The 21,260-nt window shown below is 44.7% G+C and overlaps 1 long non-coding RNA gene across 1 annotated transcript; it reads left to right on the top strand.

Moving 5' to 3' along the window:
• The first annotated feature begins 10,159 nt into the window (after nucleotides 1-10,159).
• Nucleotides 10,160-12,912, top strand: LOC129631927 (uncharacterized). The gene is made up of 3 exons (XR_008704234.1): nucleotides 10,160-10,301; nucleotides 11,980-12,019; nucleotides 12,824-12,912. It is a non-coding gene; the product is annotated as an uncharacterized LOC129631927 (long non-coding RNA).
• Nucleotides 12,913-21,260: the final 8,348 nt, after the last annotated feature.

The following is a 21,260-nucleotide window of genomic DNA, read 5'->3' as shown; positions in this document are numbered from 1 at the left end:
GGCAGGAGGAGAAGGGGACGACAGAGGATGAGATGGCTGGATGGCATCACTGACTCGATGGACGTGAGTCTGAGTGAACTCCGGGAGTTGGTGATGGACAGGGAGGCCTGGCATGCTGCGATTCATGGGGTCGCAAAGAGTCAGACACGACTGAGCCACTGAACTGAACTGAACTGAATGGAGTTCAACAAATAGGAGATCCACCCTCATTTATTATCTTTTCATATTCAAAACTATCTAAATTCCAAAGAAACTAAAGGCCTACAAAGAGTTGGGGGATAAAATTTTCCAGATAAATTCAAGCACAGGAATTTAGATTGTCAATGTGTTTTTTTTTTTTTAAATGATGCTCAAATTCCACATGGTAATTTGTTCATACTGTGTCTTGTATTTATTCCTTAAGCTCCTAGTAAAATGCTCTGTGTAGGTTCTCAACGATGTATTGAGTCGCTTAAATGCCAGGCACTGTGCTGGGTGATGGGGCTACAAGATGGAACACAATCAACAGTATGCCTCCTCTTTTGGAGTGTGCAGTCTCATGGAAGGCACATGTTAGATGAACGTAATCACACACACACATGTGTTATTATAACTCTTGGTAAGAGCTAAGAAGGGAAGGTGAAGATGTTCCTGGAGATTTGACTTAGGTGTGAGGTGGGATAGGGTGGCACAGTGAGGACTGGTCAGAGGGGATTTCCTTAAGAGATGGTGTTCCAGCTGACACGTGAGGGATACATATAGAGCTTAACCAGGCAACAAGCAAAGGTTCTCCAGCAATTGATAAAGTATGCGAGGACTCTTAGAAGAGAAGACATTGGTCAACTGGAGGAATTCTCCATCTTAAGCAGCAGGACATGGGGTCAGCAAGACAGGCAGGAGCGAGATGAGCGAAGTTTGCCAGGCTATAGGAAGGCACTGGAACATTATCCCGAAGTCAGAAGGAAAGCACTGATGTGTGTGAAAGTGTGTGTTTCATTTATTGCTTTTACTTACTTTTTATGTTAAAAAAAATTATTGATTTTTTAAATTAAACATTTAAAAATATTTATCTATTTAATTGGCTGTGCTTGGTCTTCTTTGTGACATACAAATTCTTAGTTGTGGCATGTGGGATCTAGTTTCCTGACTGGGAATCGAACCACCTGCATAGGGAGTGTGAAGGCTTAGCCACTGATCCACTAGGGAAGTCCCTATTTACAACTATTAAAACAGTAAAGTTACACAAACAAGTTTGTATTTTAAGATCCTTTGGGATATATTGTAAGAGGAACTGAAAGATGTAAGGAGGCCAACTGAGACAGAGTCCAGATGAAAGATAGTGGTCTCAGATGAAGGTGCTGGAGACAGCTACTCGAGGGATAGATCAGGAAGGGACTATTTTTGCAGGAGGAACTGGCAAAGCTTGGTAAGACTGAATGGAGGTGGGGGCTGGTGACAGAGATGATGATATCAAGGATGAATTCGGGATATCTGCCTTCAAGTGGCCATTTACCTAGAAGAAAAACCCTGAAGGCAAGCAAACTTGGAGGTGGAAGATAAATATGAATGAATGAGGCATCATAATGATTTCTTTACTGCCTATTTAAGACTCTGACAGAGGATAAGATGGTTGGATGGCCTCATCGGCTCAATGGACATGAGTTTGAGCAAGCTCCAGGGGTTGGTGATGGACAGGGAAGCCTGGAGTGCTGCAGTCCATGGAGTCACAAAGAATCGGACACCACTGAGCAACTGAACTGAACTGAACTGAAGACTCTGACTCACTGACTATCCTGAGAGTAGAACACAGGACCCTGGGCCTCCCTGGTGGTTCAGTGGTAAAGAATCCGCCTGCCCATGCAAGAGCCATGGGTTCAATCCCTGGTGGGGGAAGATCCCACGTGCTCCAGGGCAATGAAGACTGTGTGCCACAACGATGGAGCCTGTGCTCTAGAGCCCGGGAACCACGACTGTTGAGCCCACATGCCATAGGGTCCATGCTCCACAAAAAGAGAAGCCACCACAATGAGAAGCTCGCACACCACAACTAAAGAGAAGCCCCCACTTTCCACAACCAGAGAAAAGTCCACACAAAGCAATGAAGACCTGGCACAGTCATAAACAGATAAATTACATAAAGACAGGACCCATGTAGATGATCTGTTCTTGTCCTTGATAGTTTACAAGGACGTGGAGGTGTTTTTACAGCATCCACACCTATATCCCATCTCTTAACATGTGCTCTACTTCTTCATATCTCTCCTGATGGCAGCCTAAGTGTATTCACTCCCAAATTTCTATACTATGCAATGGCTTTTGATGATGAATATAAATCATCCATCCACTCACCCCTCCAAAAAATGGATGGGTTGATCTCTTTTCCATCCCTAGTTGAGCCCTGCTATCCACAGTCTTCTCCTGGTAACCACGGAGGGTGCAATTCTTAAGAGGTATTTTAACAAGGTTTCTTGAGTCATTTCAATAAGTTCTTTAAAAGAAACAGTGTATATTTTTTTTTCAGGAAGTAAACGAGGGCATTTGTACCATTATAAATCATGATGGATTTCCATATTCTCTGCCATAAAGAACCTTTTTTCTCTTAGAAAGGAAAATTAAGGTTGCTGTACCAGGGGATCACTTTCATTATCTTTAGCATACAAATGATCTTTTAAAAAGATTTTCTTCCTCTACATATGTACAGTATCAATGATATAATTTACATTGCATCCTTCATATTAACACTCTGATCCATCATCGCTAACAATGCAGGGTCTTTGTGTGAGGGGCTGTCGGACAAATGTTTTAGCTTGTGAGAAGAAAATTGTTAGCATTTGAATAGAGAATGGTACAGGAAGGATTAATAGCCTACTTTGATGGATTAGAATGTAGGGAAATTGCTCAATATTAATATGAAAATGTTTGTGAATTGGTTGCAAGGTGCTGTCAATGGAAAATGATTATGTCTCCAAGGCCTTATCAGTTGAGACTTGACTCTTAGCAAAGACTTTCACACAAAAGACTGATGAGGGGTGTGGAAGATGGCTGGTTCCAGGAACTGGGACAAAACCCCACCATTCAACCAGTGAAGTCCTCCTGTCACTTTGGGTGCCCTTTCTGTATTATTGTACATCTTTATATTAACATATCTGAATATGCATTTATACTAGAAGAGAAAGGAAAGTGTGGGCAATGTTGTTATGTCCATAGTTTAGCCTTTCCATCTTTGGAAACCCAATCAGAAACAAGCAGGTCATTCTCGCATAGCTAAAATTTTGGTCTGAGTACAATGGTTTCCCAGATGGTAATTTGCAAGGATGGTCGACAGTTCTGAAACCATGATATGGAAATAACTGTTTAATACGAGCGTCAACCAACTCAGTCAGCACCAGCCTAATTTTCGAATGATGTCTATGAGGTTTAGGAGGTGGGTATTAACAAGTCTTATCTGCAAAATTGCACTCTGGTGTTTTCAAGTATCTTAGGTGTTCATTTACCTTAGAAAATAGATTGGACTGAAAGTTCAAATTTGGGACAAAAGGGAAACTAATAAAGCTTTGTTGCCTCTACAAAAGTCTGAAACAATGGCCGGCCACTTTTGCCCGACTGATGGGGTACCCAGCAGCGTATGAGGGCAGCCTCATCCTGCAGCTGTGGGGTAATGCTGTCATTCATTCTCACTGACATCAGAATAGAAATGACAGGCTGGGCAGCGGGAAACACTGCTCTAAAAATCAAGGCACTGTCTCTTCCAAGAATGGAATGCTCAACAGCATCCTCAGAATAAATTTTTCCTATTTAAATTTCATATTTAATGCTAGAGCAGGCCTTTTCAACGTCAGCACTACAGACCTTTGGGACGGAATAATTCTTTGTTGTGGGGCTGTCCTGCGCATTGTAGATGTTTAGAAGCATCTCTGGCCTCAACCCAGTAGATGCCAGTAGGTTCTCCCCCAGTTGTGATGGCCAGAAATATCTCAGACACTGCCAAATGTCCCCTGTAGGACATCCCAACCCCCAACAGTTGAGAAATACTGAGCTAAAGAAAAGAAAAGTAACTGAGTTATGTAGAAATATTACTGTTGGGATGAAAAGCTTATATAATGTAAAATTTTTTTCTCCTTAAAATAAAAGGTAAGATTCCAGGCTGTTTATTTAAGCATTTTAAAAACAATAATACTAGCAACTGTCTATTGAATGCTAGTGATTTACTGGACATCAAACATTTTGACATCACTATATGGTCTTCGGAATAACCTGATGAACTGGGTCAAATGATTCCCCCTTAACAGAAACTGAGGCTTCAGTCATTAAACCACTAGCCCTGCATCAACTTGCTGTGTGTATGTGCTCAGTCATGTCTGACTCTTTGCGGCCCCAGGCTCCTCTGTCCATAGAATTTTCCAGGCAAGAATACTGGTGTGGGTTGCCATTTCCTCCTCCAGGGTATCTTCCTGACCCAGGGATCGAACCCGAGTCTCTTGAGTCTCCTGCATTGGCAATTGGATTATTTACCAGTGAGCCACCTGGAAGTCAGTTTGCTAAGACAGCATAAATGATGGCCAACTCTGGGTCACCCCGGCAGCAATGCCTGTTCACGGCTTCCAAGCATCCTGGAGGTGAGGTCCCTGCTACAAATAGCTGCAAGGTGCCCCCTGCAGTCTCCTGTGCTGGATGAATCTCAGTCTCCACCTCTACCCTCTGAACGGAGCTCTGAGAGGTTGCCTCCATCCTAGGCTGCTGAAGGGTCGCCAGGCAACGTGGCAGTGGGGAAGGGGGTGGGGCGAGTGTGTTATAAACCCCAGAGTCCTGCTGGAGAGGGAGGCATTGTTCAGCTCTCCTTGATGCTTTGCACCATTCCTGCTGCATTCAGCTGATGTCTTTGCTGTATGTGTTCACTCCTGCAAGATGCAGAAACCTGAACTAACAGCTCTTGGAATGATACCGCAGCCTGGGGACCTGTGCAGTGCTTCCTCTTTCCCCATAAACTTTGTAAGTGAGATGCCCTAAAATGGTGACATTTGATTTTGGCCTGATATCTAGTAGTTTCAGTCTAGTTGGCACAGCTAAGTACGGAGTCTGTACAAAAATAAATGCACCTCTGGAGAAATATGCAAATTGACATAGGTTTTTTGGGGAGGTCATAGAACCCGCCAAGGCTTTTTTTCCCTAGAGTCAGATTGTGGAGTCATTTCCTAATGAGTATGTGGGCTTTCCAAGAATTTTATCATAACTCAGAGTAACACCTTCTTCATTTAAAAAAATCTGTTTTGGACATACTGGGATCTAATTTGTGGAAATGAGCAGTTATAGTAATCAGCCAGTGTGTGCTAGGCAGACAGGTGACAGCCTCCCCGGGCCTGGCAATGTGCATTTAAGAGAGCTGACCGTTCGCAAGGCCAGCTGTGGCAGATGCGTCCCCCGCCTGCCCCCGGGGTCGGCAGCTCCATTATCGCTGTTGTCAGTGTTTGTGGAGTGTCGACCCTGTGCGCCAGCCAGGCCTTTCCCAGGTAGAGATGTTCATCGTCACCTATTAATTCCCAGGCGAAGACAGAGTCGCGATAGAGGGCTGGCGGCTCTTGATCGCTGCGCTGGACTTTCTGCTTTAATTCCTCCTTGTCTGTGGTTCACGAGTGCCATCCTGCATCCTGTCTGTTGTCAGATTGGCCCAGATTCCTCTCTTTTCTTTTTGAATTAAAAACATTCCCCCAAAGTTACAAAGTTACCTTCCTAGTTCTAAAAAAATTCCATGAAGCTCCTCTTTGCCTCTTCAAGTTCCCTATTCACCCACCCCAATTCCATTGTCTACAAGTGACTCATCTCTTTCTGATATATCTCTGTGCACATATTCCCTTGTTTCTAAATCACATGTTTGTATAGCTTTTTCTTCATTTTTAAGTCTAGGTACTGTCTGTTAACTCCACACTGTAGAATATGAGCTTCCAGTTCTTCATGTATTTCCCTACCACTGCCCCCAGGACACACCTGCCTGGCAACACAAGCCCCCCTTCCAACCACCTTCCTCACAACAGAGTTACATCACAGTTTGCATTTAACTCAACATTCGACATTTACTTTGTTTTGATCATGTCAGTATAACCCATGACTGAGCCATTGATTGTATTATGATTACATTTCCTTCTTGTGTAACTTTTTGTTTTTCCTGGAGTTGCCAATATCGACGTACCTCTCAGTCATTCACATGCAGCCTATCAAAACTGTGACTGTCTTCCCAACATTTGTAACCACATCTGCCATTTGATCAGTTTGGGGTTCTTACAGCTGACATCCCTGTGGCCCCCAGCACTAGCCCCTCGGTCTTTCTTCATCATCATCCCAGGGGGGCCCCTTTCGTCTCTTTATTAAGTTAAATCTTTGCTTCCTGTCCCTGTCTTTCAGTGGGCATCATCTAGTGACTTCTGACCGTAGGTTCATGTTTTATACTTCTCTGACACTGAAAATGTCTTTTCCCTAATGTGTCAAGACTTCCCATCACGTGTCAAGACTGCAAGTGACCCCATTTCAAAACATCCTAAAAACCTCTTAGAGTTTCCTCTACCTTATTGCTCCCAAGGCAGCAGCCTGTTTTTTGGAGTCATAGACTTTTTTTCCTAGCTCTCAGGAGTATTGAGTACATCCCTGTAATCTATTTCCCACTGACGTCTCAAGATTAATAACAGCCTGCATTGTGTGGCCCTTTCCTGTGTAGCAAGCACTGCCATAGACATCCCCCACTGCAGGAGCCAGGTAAACATTACCAATGCTGCGTCTGACAAAGCTGAGCCTGACTCGGGACCACACTGTACATAACTGGGGTCTAGGACACAGGCTTCAGGCTCTAGGCGAGTGCTTGAGAGACCAACGGTGCATGTGCAGGAAGTACCACAGAATCAGAGGCACCATGGAAATTTTTCCTTTGATGAGCTTAGCCAGAAGTTTGCATTAAGAAATTCTTCCAACAAGCTCTTTTTTGTATCAGCCAATGTGTTTTAGATAAGTTTAGTATGTTATGGTTTAATAAGGGCTTCCCTGATAGCTCAGTTGATAAAGAATCTGCCTGCAATGCAGGAGATCCGAGTTCTATTCCTGGGTTGGGAAGATCCCCTGGAGAAGGGACAGGCTACCCGTTCCACTATTCTTGGGTTTCCCTGTGGCTCAGCTGGTAAAGAATCCACCTGCAAGGTGGAGACCTGGGTTTGATTCCTGGGTTGGGGAGATACCCTGGAGGAGGGAAAGGCTCCCCACTCCAGTACCACATGCAGGTAGTACCAGAGAATCAGAGGCAACGTCAGAAAATTTTGCTTTGATGAACTTAGCCAGAAGTTTGCATTAAGAAATTCTTCCAACAAGCTATTTTTTTTTTTTTTGTATCAGCCAAAGTGTTTTGGAAAAGTTTAGTATGTTACGGTTTTATACGGTTTTTAATAATTTTATTTATTTGTTTTTGCCTGTTGGTGGGTCTTCATTGCTGCGGGGGCTTTTCTCAAGTTGTGCCAAGCGGGCCCTGCTCTCTAGCTGCGATGCATGGGCTTTTCATGATGGTCGCTTCTCTTGTTGCGGAGCACTGGCTGTAGGGTGTGCAGGCTTCAGTAGCCACGGTGTGAGAGCACAGTAGTTGCAGCTCCTGGGATCTAGAGCACAGGCTCAGTAGTTGTGGCTTACGGGCTTAGTTGCTCCATGGCATATTCCTGGACCAGGGGTTGAACCCACATCTCCTGTATTAAGCCACTAGTGAAGCCCCTGGTTCTGTAAGTTTTTGAAGTCTATATGGTCCAACTCTTGGCCACTCTCTGGACTGTAGCCTGCAAGGCTTCTCTGTCTATGGGATTTTCCTGGCAAGAATCCTGGAGTGAATTGCCATTTCCTTCTCCAGGGTATCTTCCCAACCCAAGGATTGAAACCTTGTCTCCTGCATCTCCTGCGTTGCAGACGGGTTCTTTACCCACTGAGCCACCTGGGAAGCCCATATGGTAGGTCAAGGGAGCCCCATAATATTTTCTGGGTCTAGGGCTTCTAAAGGTCTTCAGTTCAGTTCAGTTCAGTCCCTCAGTCGTGTCCGACTCTTTGCGACCCCATGAATCACAGCACGCCAGGCCTCCCTGTCCATCACCAACTCCCGGAATTCACTCAGACTCACATTCATCGAGTCAGTGATGCCATCCAGCCACCTCATCCTCTGTCGTCCCCTTCTCCTCCTGCCCCCAATCCCTCCCAGCATCAGAGTCTTTTCCAATGAGTCAACTCTTCGCATGAGGTGGCCAAAGTACTGGAGTTTCAGCTTTAGCATCATTCCTTCCAAAGAAATCCCAGGGCTGATCTCCTTCAGAATGGACTGGTTGGATCTCCTTGCAGTCCAAGGGACTCTCAAGAGTCTTCTCCAACACCACAGTTCAAAAGCATCAATTCTTCAGCGCTCTAAAGGTCTTAATCTGTTTGTTTAGATGATTTGCTCCCCCACAACTTTCCCACCCACTTACTCTACTTTGATGAAGTTAATTTCTATAATGATTCTTAAGTTAGGTTTATCCTAGGAAACTAACTTTTAGGCATTGACCAAAAATTCCTGTAAGAATGTTCTCTTGACTAAACAGCTTTGCAGTTGAAAAAGAAAGAAAGAATTTTATCTCCAAATTAGCAGGAGAAAATTTTCAGTCTATGCTCTCTCTCTCCCTAATATTTTCCCTTGACCCTACTCTACTTCCTCCCACCATGCTAGGAATACAATGTTACTGATCGTGGTAGGTGGGAAAAGAAAAATCAAAACGAAAGAATTCCACTGACCTTTATCAGAGTTTATAGACCATTTTTGGTTAGCATATGCAAAGACCCTGTGGCCCTTTTAAGTCTCCCCATTCCCTCAATGCTCTGCTTTCTCAGGTAACAGCTAGCTAATTTTTAAAGTACTTTTTTTTTTTTTTCCTCCTGGCTGTACCACACAGCAGGTGGGATCTTAGTTCCCAACCAGGGATTGAACCTGTGCCCCCTGCAGTGGAAGTGCAGAATCTTAACCACGGATTGCCAGGGAAGTTTGGAAAGTACTTTTTAAAGTAATTTTAAAAATAATTCCTGATGAAATATTCTGGATGAATGTGGTTTAATCGGTTTGAAAAAAACATGTTCTAGAGACTATTTGTTAATCCAAAGAGGGAAGAGAAATAGTGGAATTTCTGATCTTAGCAGGCAGGGGACTTCTCTATTTTCAGCCATGGACAACAGCCCACCTGGAGAACCAAGGAGGTACAGACAAAACAAGGAAGTATTTGAGATCACTCCTTACTGTAAACTGAGATAATATAAAACATGCCTTAATCTGTATTACAAACACAGAGAGGATAGCAAAGTGCTTGGTAATGTAATACAGTATCTGAGAGACCTTGACTCCCCATAAGCATCTTAGTTTTTACCAAACCAATTTCATTTCTTGACATTTCCCTGCCAACATATAGCACTCTCACATAACTCCCTTGTGCATACATGTTCAGTTGTGTTCAACCCTTTGCGACCCCATGGACTGTGACCTGCCAGACTCCTCTGTCCATGGGACTTCCCAGGCAAGAATACTGGAGTCGGTTGCCATTTCCTTTTCCAGGGGATCTTCCCGACCCAGGGATCAGACCTACATCTTTTACTTTAGCAGGTGGATTCTTTACCACTGAGCCATGGTAAGCCCCCATAACTCCCTCACAGAAGGTATATTCCTGTACCTCATTATTCCATACCTGCCCCAAACCAGATTTTCTTTTCCTCAGGCACAGTCTGCATAAAATTAAATGTGAGTAAGTGTGTGTATCAGTGAGGGCTTAGGGTTGCAAATGGAGAGGTGGATTATTATCTTAAGTAGAAAGGGGAATTTAGTCAAAGTTTATCACACTGTGTAGAATTGATATTCAAAATAGTAACTGATAGGGTCTGGCACTGGCCAATCAGAAGGGGACTGGAACAGGTTCCTGGTGGCCTCCTGCTGTTCTGGGAGTTAACCCTTAGCTTTCCCTTGATGGAGAAAGCTAGACAGAATGGCGGGGGCGGGGGGAGGAGGGGGGTGAAGGGCAGGGGGTTTTTCAACTAGAGCAGGAGGAAGATGCAGCCAAGGAGCTTGGAGCCACAGCTGTTTACTGATGGGAGCAGGAGTACCTCGACATTTTCACCACTGGCACAGGCTCAGTAAGGCAGACCCGCTGAACATCACTGCTGGCTGCGAAAGACACGAAGAGAAGCAGGTTGGAGAAGAATTCAGAAACCCAGATAGTAGGAATGGTGCCTGCGTATCCTTTGGGGCTTCCCAGATGGCATTAGTGGTAAAGAACCCATCTGCCAGTGCAGGAGAGGTAAGAGACACGAGTTTGACCCCTGGGTTGGGAAGATCCCCTGGAGGAGGAAATGGCAACCCACTGCAGCATTCTTGTCTGGAGAATCCCATGTACAGAGGAGCCTGGCGGGCTACGGTCCATAGGGTCACAAAGAGTCAGACATGACCGAAGTGACTTAGCATGCACGCATGCATGCTCCATATCCTTTATGAGACCTACTGGGGAGGTTCCAGTTGCTGATTCTGAGCATCACTGCTGTGAGGGAATTCCTCACTGTGCCTTCATCTTTGTGGCATTCTTGCAGGAAGCACAGTCCTGCATGGGAAAGTCCAGGCTGGCCAACAGTAAGCATGCCCCCTGAGGCCAGGGAGTGAGGAGGGCAGTGCTGCTTCCTACTACACAGCCAGTGGGATTTCTTCCAAGGAGAAAAGGGCTTTTGATGCTGTGTATCCATCCTACTAGGCTTCCCTGGTGGCTCAGATGGTGAAGAATCCACCTGCAATGCAGGAGACCTGGGATCGATCCCTGGGTTGGGAAGATCCCCTGGAGGAGGGCATGGCAACCCACTCCAGTATTTTTTCCTGGAGAATCCCATGGAAAGAGGGGCCTGGTGGGCTACAGTTCATGGGGTGGCAAAGAGTTGGACACGACTTAGTGACTAAGCATAGCCCAGCATCCACCCCACTAGGATGAAGGTTTACTGTTGGGACAAAGATGCTTCCTATAAGATGGTCTGTCTCCAAACCTGTTTTTCTTTCTCTCATCCAAAGAAGAATTTTGTAAACAAATCATCTTTGTCATCACACACACACAAAAAAACCCTTAAAACAACTGCAAGGTGATCGGCAGTGTGTTGCCAAGCTCAAGGTCACCTTGGATTTTCATCCCGACTCCCATGCTTTACTTCTCATTAAAATATTTGACAAGAATTCTTTGCATGGATGAGCAGCTCCAGCCACCCCGGCCTCACACTGCTCTCACAAAGATGTTGTCCTGTCATAGTAAATAATTGTGCCACCAGCTGAAAACCAGTATCTGTGTTATACACACATTAACACAGAAATCTGACATTCATACAGGTACGATGCCAGAAGATACTGCATGATTTTTTGATGAAATAACATGGATTTCCTTCCCTTTAGGTTACTTATGACTGGCCTAAAAAAGTAGGGTTTTACATCTTTATTCATTTCCGGATCCCTGTTGCACTTGGCAAAAAGCTTTGATCACAGTTGATGGTTGAAAATGTTTATTGAGTTGGACAGCGGTGTGGGGAATTGCAAGAATATGACCACGTTCTAAGTCTCAGAAGCTGTATATGGGAGGAGATCAAGTGCAGTGGTTACTGTTACAGGATGACCAACTGTCCCCGTCTGCCTGGAATGGGGAGGGTGCCCAGGACACTGGATGTGCAGGCTTAAAACTGGCAAAGTCAGGGGCTAGGGTACCTGACAACCTGGATTTGAATTCTAGTTCTACCACTTATCAGCTGTGTGACTCAGTTTTGTACCTGTAAAATGTCAACAATACCCCATTTATCATTGGGCATTGGAAATATGCTCATATGTATAACATATTTAATTAGCATATGTAATATGTATAAAGGCCTTGGATTATGGTGGTTCATAGTACATACTCAGCCCGTGTTGACAAATAGTAAATTATTGTAATGCCCAACTCTAATATCTCCCACCAGAGCCCAGAGGATGCTTCCATGAATATCTTTCTTAGCATTGGTAAGTCTTTTTACAATATTGTGTGTCATAAAAATTTTTAGATGGTTGTCTTACTAGGTGACTCTATCACATACCCCAAAACACACATACCTGTATGCACACACACCCATAACACAATGCTGGCTGTTTTTGTACTGCCAACTTGAAGATTTCTCCAAATTATCCAGCTGAAATGAAAGTTGGGGAGGTGAAGTGAGCAGAAAAAGCCTCAATAAATACTATCGAAATGCCACCAAGGCTCTGCGCTCTTTAATTTCCCCCCTCTCTCTGAGGGAAATGTTCCTTATCCCCAATTTCATGGACAAGCTTCAATCAGTGTGCAAATATTTTGCCATCCCTAGGACCTGATTTCTTCATCTAAGTATTCAGAAGTCTTTAGTCCGCATGTGAAAGAACACAGAGGCCTTATCATCTTACATGGAAACCAGGGTATGTGCTGAAAGCTAACCCAGGAAAGAATAATCGTGGTCTGTAAGGCAAAGGCTTGCCAGCTCTCTGAGCTAGCGCTCCCCTGAGCCAATGGGGCCCAACTGCTGTTAGCCTGGCCTCGCTTTTTATTGGGTTCTGGCTCTGTGAGCTCAGATCACGAGGATGAAAAGAAGAAATGGTCAATAATCCGGGTGTTTTGTCTGTGCTGTCAAGGGGGTGGGTGTGCAGCTGAGTTCTGACTTTCTGTTAGGCCTGAATCCTTTTTCTTTCTCTTTAGACTGTAAGATCTACTCAAGGTGAATTACACTCAGAAATGTAATGCAGCTACAATGTTTTCTTGTTTCCCTCTGCTTTTCTTTTTTTTTTTTGGCCGAGCTGTGTGGCATGCAGGATCTGAGTTCCCCCACCAAGGATCAAACCCGTGTCTCCTGCATTGAGACCTCAGAGTCTTAACCACTGGACCACCAGGGAAGTCCTTCCTCCTGCTTTTTAGAAGAAAGAAGCAAAGCAACATGAAGTAAATGAATAGAAATCTTTAGTTAAAATGATGTTAAAGAAATAGGATATGATACAGTGTCAGTAAGGGCTTCCCAGGTGGCGCTAGTGGTAAAGAACCTGTTTGCCAATACAGGAAACATAAGAGACATGGGTTCGATCCCTGAGTCAGGAAGATCCCCTGGAGGAGGGCATGGCAACCCATTCCAGTATTCTGGCCTGGAAAATCCCATGACAGAGGAGCCTGGCAGCTACAGTTATATATATATATATATATATATATATATTTTTTTTTTTTTTTGGCTGAGCTGTGTGACATGTAGGATCTTCGTTCAGTCACCAAGGATCAAACCCATGTCTCCTGCATTGAGACCTCAGAGTCTTCATCACTGGACTGCCAAGGAAGTCCCTCCTCCTACTTTTTAGAAGAAAGAAACAAAGCAATATGAAGCAAATGAATGGAAACCTTTAGTTAAAATGATGTTAAAGAAACAGGATATGATACAGTGTCAGTAAGCATTGCCTGTGTTGGTGTTTCCAGGTGTAGGACACATGTCGCTGAATGTGGGTGAAAAGATTTTAGGCGTGGCATTAAATAACAGAGACTTACACAGTGAGAAAGACTCCCTTTTCCAGTCTTTAATCCCTTTATCTCCATCTGGAAGAAAGTCTCAGCTGCATGCTAAGAGTGTGTCTTTTAACATCTTGCCAACACTTGCTAACCTGCCCCTTTCCCAGAGATCAGTGGCCTAAGGTTCAACTCTTAACGGGGCAATAGAATCTCTTTGGAATTTAATAACATTGCTTTTGTTTGCATTTTATTTACTTTTCGTATTTGTCTTCTTTTCCACTTATAGCACTGGGTGAAGTTTTTTTTTGTTGTTAAATAAAAGTATGCCTATTTAAAGAAAGTCATTAAATCATTATAGTAAGGTAAGTGTATAGATTTGTCAAAAAGACTATCATGAAGACAGTCTGTACACAGTCTAATTTTAGGAACCAATGACCAAGATCTTCAGTGTGAAGGGACAGAATAATTCTTTCATCCATCCATCCATTCACTCGTGCACCCATCCATCCATCCTCCACCCATCCATCTGCCATCTTTTTATCCACCCATACATCCACTCATCTTTCCATTCCCCCATTTGTCCATCCATCCAACAAATATCTATTGAGTATCTACTATGTTGTGTGAACCCTGTGGATCGGGGGGGCAAAGTCCTTGGTCTTAAGGAGTAGTAGGTGAGCTAGATGGCAATCAAATAAATAAGTAAGCACATAACATAATATCAGAAATAAGGTGAAAGAAAAGAACACCAAAGGACTAGAGAGTGACAGAAGTGGAGGTTCTATTTTTGACTGAGTGGTTAGGGCAGAGCCCTGTGGGGAGATGCTGTCTGAGCAAAGCTGGAATGAAGATAGGTGTGAATTCTCCTGTGTCTGGAGGAAAAGCATCTCAGGAAGCTGGAACAGCCAGTGTGAAGTCCTGAGGCAGGAGTGTGCCCGGGCTGGAGGGGCTGCAGCACAGTGAACAAGGGGCGTGGCCCACGACGTGACTGGAGATCTCTGGGCAGGACTGGAGTCTCATTGGGCTTCATCGGCCCTGGGGATAATTTTATTCCTAGTGAGATGGGGGCCATTTGAGTGAAAACATGATCTGATTTACATTTTTAAAGGTCGCCCTGGCTGCTGTGAGGAGAAGAGATGGGGGAGGCTGTGGAGGAGACAGGAGGAAGACCCTCCAGGCTCTTCCAGGCCATGGCTTCTATTAATACCCAGACAGGGGTGTTGAGAAATGTAAGCCCCCTAAAGCTGGGAACCTTTATTGATCACTTCTAAGGGATGAGTGAAAACTGCGTGAGAGTCTCTCGTCTTTCTCCTCTGAATGGTCCCCCACAGATCTCCCATCTCAGACACGCAGTGGACTTTGCATGTGTGCTAAGCCGCTTCAGTTGTGTCTAACTCTTTGTGACCCCTTGGACTGTAGCCCGCCAGGCTCCTCTGTCCATGGGATTCTCCAGGCAAGAATACTGGAGTGTGTTGCCATGCCCTTCTCCAGGGGATCTTCCCGACCTAGGGGTTGAACTCATCTCCTGCATTTGCAAGCAGGTTCTTTACCTCTTGCACCACCCCATCTCAAACTCTCAGTGGACTGAACCACCTGCAAGTCTAATTGTTATAATCTCTCTGCCTACGCTTCTAACTAGGCGTTCAAGAGAAACATTCTCCTCTCACCTCTGCAAAGGCAGCCCAAACCTCACCAAGGACAGAATGAAGTTACTAGGAGACTGCATCCAGTTCCCTTAAAAGAACCTGTCATAGGATCTACCGTCCATCAGGCCCCACCCTCTGGCATGCCTGTCCATTCACTCCTGAAAATCACCATAGTCACTCTTAATCTACTTCCTTGGACTTATCTTTTGGGCTCCATCGGCCAGTTCTTATGATCCAATGTCAAAAGCTAGGCTCCACAAGCTGAATGACAGGACCACCAGCTCACCATGTTGAAATGGAATTATCAGGCTGAAATCAGAAGCCATTTAAGGCTCCAACAAGCTCTCAGTGTGGCTGTTGATTCAGGAGACTATACTTTCCCAGACAGTGGTGGTATTCCTAGCAGATGTTTTGCTTGCATGGAGGAGGTCTCTTCGGAGGAGTAATTTACCAATATTCACTAAGGCTAAAACGTCAAGAATCTGCAAATCTCTTGATCCCATTTCTTCGGAAGTCCCAGAAGACAAAAACGCACCCAAAGTGCCTTGGAGGTACATCTTATCCTTCAAGGGAGAGCAGGAGAAGCCTGCTCTGTGTGTTTGCTCTGAATATTCCCCAGTAAGCTCTACAATGTAGCTGCTTATTCAGCTGGTGAACTGAAACATAATCATGACCATAGCAATGAAAACAAGAGCTGTTTTATTTTCAACATGGCAGCCTCAATCATCCTTGCATTAAGTACGTCACAGCAGGTCCCCTCTACTCTCAAAGCCTTCCAGTGGCTCCCATTTTGTAGTAACATCCAAAGTTTTCCTGAGACTCCCCTGCCTTTGCAAATCTGGTCCTCTCTTGCCTCGCTGATGTCATCTCCCACCACCCTTGGCCTCCCTTGTTTTCTCCAGCCGTGCTGGCCCTGTTACAGCTCCTCAGCAACTCTGGGCGTGCTCTCACCTTAGGGCTCCGCACTGCCCCCATGCTTGGAGCAACAGCATTCACCATATCCTCTTGGCCAATTCATTCAGCATCTCCAGGTCTTGGCTTACGTGTCACCACTTTAATGCGTCTGACCCTAACGATCCTGTGCCCTCCTACAGCTGTTCTTCTTTTACCACAACCTTTGTTTTTTCCATACTACTTTCACCTAAATTCCATAGGACTGTCTTGTTTATTATTTATTGTCTTTTATCCACACTAGACTATCAGTTCTACCAGGTCAGGGATTCTGTTATTGCTGTTCTATTGTGTTCACCAGTGTATCCCACGCACTTCAAATAGAGTCCAGCATGTAGAAGGAGCTCCATAAATTGCTGCTGAGTGCTAACTGGCTCACATTGTTTGGGTGCTTAGTGGGTGCTCTTGTTATATTACATTTGAAGATCCCCTGGAGAAAAGAATGGCTACCCAATCCAGTATTCTTGCTTGGAGAATTCCATGGGCTGAGGAGCCTAGCAGGGTACAGTTCGTGGAGTCACACAAAGTCGGACATGACTGAGTGACTAACACTAATCCTTTACATGTACACCTATAATCCAGGGAAAGGTAATATTATTAACCACTTTTACAAGTGAAGAGACTGAAGCAGAGAGAGGTAGATTAACCTACAAGGGTCACACAGCTAGTAGATAATGGAGCTAGGATTCAGAGCCAAGCAGCCAGTCCTAAAATACTCGTTAAGAACTCTATCAACTAGACTGAAATAAGCAATGCCAAGAAGAGGACGCACACTCAGCAGGCAGGCTTTGCTGGTGGTAGACATCAGTCTGCTGCTCCGACATTCATTCTCTACCTGGCAGCTGCACCCAGTTTTCCTCTAGGGAGTCACTTTCTCTGCTTTCAGTCTATGGGACTCTATATTCCTGACCTGGGGCAAAGCACCTGACAAGAGAAAGCCAATCAGCACTCATGATCCTCGGGTCTTGGTGATTGATTCAGGGGCGGTCACGTGACCTGATCAGCACTGAGAATGCTGGAACAAGATGGCTTCACTGCTGCAGGACCTGGAGGCTGGGAAGGTAGAAAGCCCACTGAGGCCCTGGAGCTGCCCACTGGGCTTGGCTGAGGCCCTGAAGGGCTCTTCTTTCTACTCCAGCATCCTCTGTGAGGAACAACACCTCTCTGCAGTAGAACACCCCTTTGGTTTCCCGCTTTCATTTCTCTTTTTCTTTCTCTTTGCTTCCTTCTTTCTGCTCTTCTTTCTTTTCTTTTTCCCTCCCTCCCTCTTTCTTCCTTTTTTTTCCCTCTTCCTTCCTTTTCTTACATTAACTGACTGATTACTGTACACCAGAAATTATCCTACATTTAAATACATTATCCCATTTCCTCAACAACCATATTAGATGGTAATGTTTAATATTCCCACTCTATAGAGGAAGACAGCCTAGAAAATCTGCACAGGGTCACCCAGTTGACAGAGTCCAATTTCAGACCCAAGCCATCTGTCGCCAACCTGTGTGCCCTTAATCATTTGGAAACACTGCCTCCCTTGTGGAGCACAGGGGTTTGTGTTGGGCAGGCCAGAGTGAATAGAAGAAGAAAGGGTGGCTACAAAGTCAGCTACTGTGACTGTAGGTAACAGTATAAGAGGCAGACTGGCATCATGATTAAGAACTAAGCTTTGCATTCAGGCCAGCTCTGGTTTGAATTCAGCCTGTTCCATATACTAGCTGTGTGGGCTTGGCACATTCATTAGTCTTTCTGAGTTCTTGAATCCTCATCTGTACCATGAAGGTACATGTTAATCCCTGCCTTGAAAATATGTTGCCTGATTTAACTGAAAAGATGGATACAAAGCGTGATCCCATTATTTAGTACATAAGTGAAAGCTGATATGATAATAACATGTATATATAATTTCTGTTAATATTCTGATTATTCTTAATCACCCTTAGGCTCCTCAGTCCCAGCAACAGTCATCTGCAGACAGAAAGCTAAGTCTATTTTCTCCCCTGTGACATTAGCCAAAAGCCCCCTTCTAGCTGTACCCTTAGAATTGAAGACTACGTATACGACAAAAAAATCCACTTAAACTATGCCAGTTGAATTTTGTCAACCTTGGGAGGGAAAATGTATGATGTGTAGCCTTCAGGATGTGGCTGTGTTTAAAGAGATGTTCTCAGAAATATGCATGTGCCCCAGTGAGGGGCAAATTAGTCTGAGTCCTCCCCAGGTGATGTCAAGCAGACACCTCTTTCAGAATTAGCAATCTGGCTATGAAAGCACTGGTATTGTGCCACGGGCATAAACCTTCACAAGCAGGGAGGGGATTGTACAAACAGGAAACATCTCCCAGATCTCGGATGAATGCAGCTGTGAAAAATAGCATTTTAATAAGTGTGTTCTCCGTAATGGAGGCACTTTTCTTGCAAAGCCTCTCTTTTCTATCCTGAGAAACATGGAAAGTTTGGCTAAGCAGAAGCCATGGTGAAAATATTGGTTGGCCAAAAAGTTCATCTGACACACAGAATACACACATATTTAGAAAATATTGGGATGGCCAAAAAAGTTCTTACGGGTTTTTAATATTTTCTGAATACACGTGTATTCTGCATGTTAGTTTCATTGCACATTGTACATAACTTTTGAGACTCCATGGGCATATGAGCTCCACGGAAATGCTTCTCCATCTTGAGCCAACAGAATTCACCAAACCTATTTTACAGTTGGAGGTTCCAGCTTCCCACCTTCCTTCCCCACTTTCTATAACTGCGCAGTTGTATTTATGTTTATAAAAGAGCTTTACATGTGTGTGTGAGAGACAGCACCAACCATCAGACTATTTGAAGTTAAAGCCCTTTGCCAGGTTCCATTTTCTTCACAGCATTCCTTTCCACCTCTATTTTTTTTCTTTAAAACACACACACACACACACACACACACACACACACACACAACCTGATTTGAGAACACTTGATGCAGTTGGAACAGATTGGCCCCAGCAATTCCTTCTTGTGCTCCCCAAGAGGGAAGAGTGGAGGCAAGAGAGCCCAGAAGATTCTGGAAGGGTGGGAGGTGGGAAGATGCCAAGAAAGGGCAAGGGTGAATGGGGCCATAGCCGCAGGGGATGTTCAATAACTCTCTTACCCTTTATGCTGTGGGACAGGGGCTCATTTGCTCAATTTGGGGTGACAGCAGCTGTTTTTGCTGTAGCGGAGCCAGAGTTTGAATTAAGTGCAGCTCTCGGAAATCGAAAGCCGCATTCGTTATCTTAGCCATGGGAGGGCATGGAAATCAGAGGCGTTTTGGCAAGGGCTACATAAATCCAAGGTTTGTCAGGGGCCGATCCAGCCAGGAAGGAAGGAATGCAGTTTTCCTCTGACGGTGTGACTTCCTGCTTCTTCTTGGAGTGGTTGTCTGGACTCAGGCAGAAGCAAAATCGGCATCAGTTACTTGAAAGGAAACCAACCTTATTCCTGAAGGTTTGGCAGCAGAAATATTCATTGTTGAGAAAGGAGAAGAAAAAAAAACAGCCTAATGAACTCTCCTCTCTTCGGTATTTTCAAAGGCCTCTTGTGTGGTGGCTGCTTTTTTTTTTTCTTCCAGAGTTCTGAGGAACTCTCTCATTAGCTCCTCAATAAATGCTACTTTAAGGGCTTGTAGCTTTGTCATTAAATCTTCACTCCAAGATGAATTAAGGTGGCGGCCAAGAAGTGCCCTCCCCACCCCGCAGCCCCCAGCGAGCTTCTTTACAATTACCAAAAAGGCAGGAAAATAGATTTGTGGGCGATTTTTAGTACTCCTTTACGCGCCTTCCTGTCAAACAGTGATTAATTCAGGGCCACTTAAGTTTTCCAAACTTTCATCCATAATGGGCACGTTGACATTTTTATTTGAATCTCTTTACGCCATCCAAAATAATCTCCTTCAGCAACAGAAACTGCTGGTTAATTGCCACAGAGCAGCTGTTACCTCTTCTCTGTCGACAGCCTCTTTGGGGATGGTTTGGAGCTTGGTGCCTGCGGAACACACGGGCCTGCGACAGCGGGTGTCAGGTGGATGGGTTGAATGGCCCCCTTGTTCCTGACTGTCTGTGTCTACACCAGTATCAGGGCCAAACAAAGCCCTCCGCATCTAAATATAGCATTTTCTTTGGCCTCAGGCCCTTACTGTCTTGTTTTTCCATTCTTCCACACTCTAAAACATATTCAAGAGAGCCCTCCCGACTGCCGCCCCCGCCACCCTCTTAACATGACTGATTCTTTTTTACCCAGATTTGCATATTCCTTGGATCAGACCACATCCTGGAAATAGAAATTCATGTGCACAATTAATCTGATTCTCTGGTTAACTGAAGGCTGGCCAGAAAATGGCTTTGAAAATTCTCTTGAAGTCTTTTTAGACGGTGTTGAGACAGGCTCAGAAAGCAGAATCTCAGACCTGTAAGGGAAACAGGTGTCCACGTACTCCGATCCCTATGAGGTGGAAGGCAGCACCTCTGGGTCCAGCTGAGTTACTTGGATTTTGCATCTTCTGCACAAGCCATTGCAGTTTTGAATGCTTTTTGTCCTTGGATATTTCTGAAAGCGGTGTTATTCAGGGACATCTAAGAATTGTGTTGGTCATACACCCCCTCTAGGCCCAGAGTTCTATCCTTGGATCAAATTGGATACTAGAATCATGCTCGTTTCTGCTGGATTTTTTGGCCCAAGGTAAGGAGTTCCACGGCACACATGTAGTCGGCCCTCTTCTCTGCCTGGCCTCCATGTGGCTTGAGTTCTTGTTGTATTTCCTGCCTTAATGTTTAGTGAACTCCAGTGAATGTTGTTGTTGTTTTAATTGTTCACTTGATGATGGGGAAGCCTGCAGACCTTCAGGATCCCATATTGACCCCTGTCCTGTCAATATGGAGTTATCAGTACCTGGGTGGCCCTTTTGGAGCCGTGAACCATGGTTGCCGATCACAGACTCTCCATATTTGTCTTATCATCTGCTCTTCTCCAAGAGGAGGCAGATCTATGCCAATCCAGAGCCTGGGAATCCAGTTAGATGAAATCTGTTCATCAATTTTGCCTTCTAGGCCACCAGAAGGATATCCTTTACCAAGGGTTGGTATAACTTGAGGCCAAAAAAGAAAAGCAAGGAAAATGGCTAATTTAAAATGATC

This window comes from Bubalus kerabau, chromosome 17, assembly GCF_029407905.1.
Source record: "Bubalus kerabau isolate K-KA32 ecotype Philippines breed swamp buffalo chromosome 17, PCC_UOA_SB_1v2, whole genome shotgun sequence".
NCBI classification, from domain to species: domain Eukaryota; kingdom Metazoa; phylum Chordata; class Mammalia; order Artiodactyla; family Bovidae; genus Bubalus; species Bubalus kerabau.
The sequence above is the reverse complement of the archived record's forward strand: the minus strand, read 5'-3'. Positions and strand labels throughout refer to the sequence as shown.